This window comes from Protopterus annectens, chromosome 6.part0 (genome assembly GCF_019279795.1).
Source record: "Protopterus annectens isolate FY-2018-M chromosome 6.part0, PAN1.0, whole genome shotgun sequence".
Lineage (NCBI taxonomy): Eukaryota > Metazoa > Chordata > Ceratodontiformes > Protopteridae > Protopterus > Protopterus annectens.
The window spans coordinates 202,659,351-202,665,350 of record NC_056737.1 but is presented as its reverse complement, the minus strand read 5'-3'; positions in this window follow the sequence as shown (position 1 = coordinate 202,665,350).

The window sequence follows — 6,000 nt, the reverse complement described above, 5'->3', positions numbered from 1 at the left end:
TTGGGGTGTCTGGGGCATGTTTTGTGGACATATTGTTATCATCTGATGTGGCATTCCTGACCTCATGTGGTGAGACCTGGCTATGGAGCTGAGGTTGTGCCTGCACCTACATTGACAGCATGATACAGGTATTCAGTGGAGTTAGTGGCATCTGTCCATACAGGGCATGTGTTTATGGCATGGTATTCCCTTTGTGGCTTACATTTGCAGACTGTATAGTTGTTGCAGGCGCCCAGTGGGGAACATAGCAAAGGACAACTGTAAGCATTTATTTGCCTATTGTTGGGATGGAACAGGGTGCCATGTCCTTTTATTTGCTGGATAACACACAGTCAGGAGATGTTACACATCACAGTACATTCTGATGTCAGTAGCAGTGTTGTGGTCAACAGGCATGTAGTCCACTGCAATCACACCGTGGTTACTATCTGTGGGAAATATGCAGGGAACTACCAATATAGTGGTTGTTGCCTAGCCAAGTGTGTTTGTGTATGACACATGGGTGGAGAGTGTTCTCTGAGTAATACAAGGGTTGCCAATATTGTTCAGCAATCCATAATGTCACATGTAGGGCTATGGATTGCCGACACCAGCCTGTCTGGTGTTCAACATCTGTTGTCCTTGTAAGGTGGGCATTGTGACATATAGTAAGTCCTCACTATAATAATTTAGCAAAACCTGCCCCACAATACATCCTGTCATTACACAATCACAGCAACCTCCACACAAGATACTGATGAAAAACACGCACACACTTGCCAGTACTGAAAATCAACCCCCTACCTAGCTATGTATTACTACTACACTGTACCACATTTATCGCATGCACCATGGAGCTTATTGGATGGATGTTGTCTCAAGGTACTTCTAAGGTGAGGAACATCACCAGCCCTTATAAATAATGGCATTGTGTGATGTAGTGGGTGAGAGATCCCAAAAAAAATGTTTCCCTAATCACACATTTACATTTGCCAAGGGTGAGGTTCAAACCTCTAACAACCTTTACGGACCATTATGTAGCACATTTTCCACATGCACCACTGACCTAACATGGTATAGGCTTCACAATAGATACTTGTAAGGTGGATGATATCTTCAGGACTGCTAATGTCAGGCTCTGAGATGTGTACTGGCTGTAAATGGGGACAAAATCTTTGAAGTACACAAATACACTTGCCACAGATGAGATTCAAACCCATAGCTGTGTAGTTACTGTTACTACATTGTTTTGAATTTATAGCATGCACCATGGAGTTTATAGGGCTAGCCCTTCTCCAAAGGGTATATTTCAAGGCAGATGACATCAGCAGGCCTGCTAAAGTAGGGCAATTGGAGGTGTAGTAACTGTGAATGGCCTCAAAATCATTGCTCCCTACACACACAGAGTTTCACAGTTGCCATGTCTGGGATTAGAACTCCTACCTAACTAATATGTTACACTAGTTACACCAGTATTTGTTATGGATTTCATGCTGCCCATATAGGTGTCTACTATCTGCTGCCATCCCATTCAGCCACCTGATTCCCTTGAATGCTCACATCCATACCATGGATACAAGTAGCAGAACATACTACACCATTCAGCAATTGATAGGGAGTGACTTAACTTGTGGCTGTGCCCAGTATTGAGGATGGTGCTGGAAGGCTGACTGTGTCAGATGCACATAGTACACTCCCTATACATAGCTAAGCACAGGTAGTGTCATGTTTGGCATCCCTTTTACTGTATGTGCGAGTCAGAGAGAGGTGTCATTCCCTGGGTTAATACCTTGTCAGTGTATGTGCTATGCGTTGCCTCTTTGCCAAAGCCTGGGCATACTGGGCACACCTCCTTCTGCCTACAGGGGCAGGCTCAGGTTGTTCCTCCTCTGAATCAGTCTGCGCCTGTGCTGGCATGGTAATGGTGTGGGGCTGTGTGGCCCTGCCCCATGCTGCTCCTGCTGCAGCTGTTTCCATAGGATCATATTGTGTAGCATGGCACATACAATAAAAAATTGGGTACATGTAGCTGGAGAGTACTGCAAGGCTCCACCAGAAGTGTCCAGGCACCAGAACTGTGACTTCAGCATCCCAAACATATGCTCTGTTATGATTCTCATTTGTGCGTGCGCCTCATTATGGAGTTCTTGTTTGGGTGTGTGTGCATTTCTGATGGGTGTCATCAGCCACGGCTCCAGTGCGTAACCAGCATCCCCCACTAGGTGGCCATATGGGATGACACACTGGCAAATCTCTGGTACAGCTGCGTCATATGCCAGATGTGGGAGTCATGATAGCTTCCATGGCTGCCAGCACACACATTCATTATAATGCCCTGGGCATCGCACATGACCTGGCAGTTGATGGAGGGGAAGCCCTTTCGGTTTATGTAGACCCTACCCCTCTCACCAGGTGGTGCTTTGATGTCTATGTGCGTGCAGTCTATAGCACCCACTACCTCAGGGTATTCTGCTATTTGGTGGAAGAGATGTATATTGCTGGTCAATGCCTCACGGGTGTTGTGGAAATATATGTGCTCACTGGCATGTGCTGACATGGCATCTAGGAACTGGTGGAGTACCCTGAATGCTGATGCCTGTGAGATCCCCATGATATCCCCAGTTGGCCTTTGGAAGGTACCTGGGCTAGTATTCTTAAGCCTACACATACCTTGGTATCCACTGGGATGAGTTCCCCTCTGTTGGTTCTTTGTGTGAGGCATGGCCGGCACAGCTCAACATTTTGCTGTAGGAGGTCCCTGTCCACCCTATAGCGCTCCACTATCTCCAGCTCATGTAGCCCCTGGTAGGTTACCCTGGGTCTGTACACTCTTCTCCTTCTCCTCACTGTGGGTTGGTCATCAGCATTCTCATCCTCACCACCCTCAGCCTCTTCCACATATTGATTTATGAGAGCAAAAGCAGCCCCTATCATTTTATTGCTTTTGTTTGGTAAAATTTCCTCATTTGTATACATCGGTGGTGTAGATTTTGTGGGAAAAACCAGAGTGAAAGGTGTTTGCATAGTTTATAGTAGTATGCTGGGCTGGGCTGCTGTCTGTGTAATTGGCTGATTCTGATACATTTCACCTACCAGCTATGCTAGTTCTCCTTGATTACCTTCCTACTGCTGTTTTCCCTTCCCATTGCCTTCCTGTTTAAGCCCCGAGGCATGCCATGCAAACTCAGTGTTCAGATGTGAATGGAGCTGCTATTTCTTGTTTTTTTTTTTGTTTAAAACCTGGTGCGCAGCATGCACACTCGTTTAGGCAATGTAAATACTGCTAGGCATCTTCAGACACACACCCTTCCTTAGCTGTGCTTAGCTAAGGGCAAACACGGGCCACAGAGCTCCAATAATCTTACAGCATGCATGACACACCCTTTTGAAGTCATCTCGCTCTTAGTCTTGTTGTGTTATGCATGCCATTGACTATTATGGCAAAATGATGATTTTGGTTTAAAAGCTTATTTCCAGCTTTTTTAATTATTTTTTGGGCCGATCACGTTTGCGCACTGTTGCCCTATACTTAAACGGCCAGAATTGGCCAAAATAAAAAAGTGTTTTTTTATAATTTTGAAACTAATTTTCATGCCTATGGCCATATATTTGGCCTTTGGCATGCCTAATCCTTATAATACATGTGTTTTTATGAGCTGTCATGCCTCCATTTTGTTGTTTGCAGAAATGTATTCAGCTACTGGCATTAACTCCTGCCTGTTTCCCGGATCACTAATTCACCTCCTTTGCATGGTTTTCACCAGCAAATGAGGTAATTAGCATACAGGGGCTGTGTCCATGCAGGAATAGTGCAGGAGTGATCGTGTACATCCTGGGAGCTCATTCCTGGATCGCACGTGAGCTATATTGCCTGCAGCGGCTCTTGCACTATTCTTGCACACCATGCAGAGCTTGCTGAATCTTGGGGTATGACTTAAGTAACTTATATACAAAGTAACTACTGCAATCATATACTCACTCACTGGTTGCTTCTACGAAATGGCACTAGGGATTATCTGGAATTTATACGTGTATGCACAGCCTTGCATGCTTCTTAAAGGCAGAGCACACACACATTACACTCTGGTCTACATCCTCCCTCTTTGAGAAATAGATCATGGAATTTGTCATGAGATTATTTAACATGCAGAAGTCACAGATAATCTAAAGACATGCATTATACAATACTAAGTACACACATATATATATATATATATATATATATATATATATATATATATATATATATATATATATATATATATACAATCAAGTCCATGTTGATGTGTATTTCACACTAAGCTTAGAAACTTGTCCATATCGTGTGACATAGAACTGGAAATCAGATTTAGCAACTGGGACAGTCTCTCCAAAATGATTGACCTGTGGAATGTTCGAATTACTCTTTGAAACAGAATCATACTTTAGAACACATTCTGGTCTGGAAACAATGTCTGATTTATTCTTTGATTTAGAGTTTGCATCACAGATACAATGTTATGATTGCAATGATAATGGTTCTGGTACAGGAAGATGTCTGTGATTCCTCCTATACTCCACACCCTCAGAACTTACCAAATAGGATCTCGGCTCAGCGCAGATGCCTGTAATCTGTTCTATTCAATCAAAACCTTTCTCTGTCTGGATTCATACCATCTCTCCTTCTCTCAACGAACAAAGTAATCTGCTCAATTTGTCATAACTAGATTTCTGGAAATTACGCTTCTTAAACAACTGAGCCTTGATGGTTTTATTGTTCTTAGAATCAGGCTTCAACAAACTGGAAAAAATGGGTAGTGTAGTTCTAGCTTGTCTGGAAAGTAGTCTTTGAGCAGTTGAGCCAAGAATATCATCATAAGGAATGTTTCTGAGATTAAGTAGATTCAAGAATACATAGGTATTGTCACGCTTTGACTTTTCAAGTAATTGCTTTGCACTCTCTACAGCTAATTCAGCTAGACCATTGGACTGAGGATATTCATGACTGCTAGTGACATGTACAAAGTCCCATTCTCTTGCAAATTTCTGAAACCACTGACTAGTAAATTGAGTACCATTGTCAGAATAAAGTTTGTGTGTACTACCATAAACTGAGACATTATGTTTTAACTTAGTGATAACAGCTGTTGAGGTTAAGTTTGGTAGCAGATCAATCTCAAACCAATTCTACTAAGAGTCTACCAAAACCAAAGAGTGTTGATTGTTCCACTGAAAGATATCAGTTGCTACAGTAGACCAAGGTAATTCAGGAACTGGATTTAGCTAAAGTGGTTCTCTTTGCAAATGCGTTGTGGTACTATTACATACTGAACAAGAAGAAAGAACTCTATCAATGTCCTTTGATAATGAAGGCCAAAATACTAGTTCTCCTGCTCTTCTCTTAGAGGATAACAAACCCGGGTGACCATGATGCAAAATTTGAACATATTCTTGCTGTAAGGAAGCAGGAACAACAATTTTAGGACCTTTTTAAATAATATCATCTTCCATCAGCAATTTATCTCTGTAAGGAAAATATGATTGCACTTCAGGTGGTAGACTAGATTGCTTTGACGGCCATCCAACATTGATTTAGTGATTAAGCTTTTGTGAAATTGGATCAGTCATAGTATGATCTCTCAACTCATCAAGTCTAGTGGTGGAAAAATTATGCACTGGCATTGCATCAAATTCAAAAGTTTCAGCATCAAGCTGTTCTGTTGTACTTCTAGGTGATCTGGATAAGGTATCAGCCAGATAGAGCAATTTTCCTTTAGTGTAGAACATTTTTAAACTGTAATTTTGCAACTTGAGCATCATTTTTTGTAATCTCATTAGAGCAGAATGCATAAGCTTCTTTAGAATGGCAACAAGAGGTTGATGATCTGTTTCAATCTGGATATAATCATGAAACTTAGAACATGTGAAAACTATTACCAAAAGCTCTTTTTCAATTTGAGTATAATGCATCTCAGTCTGAGTTAATGTCCTAGATGCATAGGCTACTGGTCTGCCCTCTTGAAGAATAACAGCACCAAGATC